Raw genomic sequence first — 528 nt, 5'->3', positions numbered from 1 at the left:
TCGCAATCGCAGCATAGCAAAGCAGGATGCTGTGGGAGGAGGAGACCCCCTGCCCTGCCTGCAGCTGGGTCCTGTCACTGTGATGCTCCAAGAGCCTGAGCCCCCCATCTCCAGCTGGAAGGCGGCTGCATGCAGCACCCCGTTTGAGAGCGCTGGGACAAGGCTGGATGTGATGCTGAGCTCCCACAAAGCGGGGCAGACGTGCAGGGCTCCCCTCTCATGTGTCACCCTCCACCGAGGCACCTGTCACACACTTAAGCCAAACACTTGCTCGCCCTGGTCCCAAAAAGACACATGGGATTAACTCTCCCCATCCCGGGTGCGGAACCGCATCCTGCAGCACCCAGAGGCAGCGGCACCGGTACCATCAGCCATCATGGCTCAGCAGCCTGGGAATGGCACAGCCACCCTGGCCTGAGACTGTATTTCTGCAGCAGGAGCCACCAAACATCAGGGACGTGGTGATAGGACAAGGGGTGATGGGTTCAAACTGAAACAGGGGAAGTTCGGGTTAGATATAAAGACGTT

The sequence above is a fragment of the Nestor notabilis genome, unplaced genomic scaffold (genome assembly GCF_000696875.1).
Source record: "Nestor notabilis isolate BGI_N333 unplaced genomic scaffold, ASM69687v1 scaffold19078, whole genome shotgun sequence".
NCBI classification, from domain to species: domain Eukaryota; kingdom Metazoa; phylum Chordata; class Aves; order Psittaciformes; family Psittacidae; genus Nestor; species Nestor notabilis.
This window is presented reverse-complemented; position numbering follows the sequence as displayed.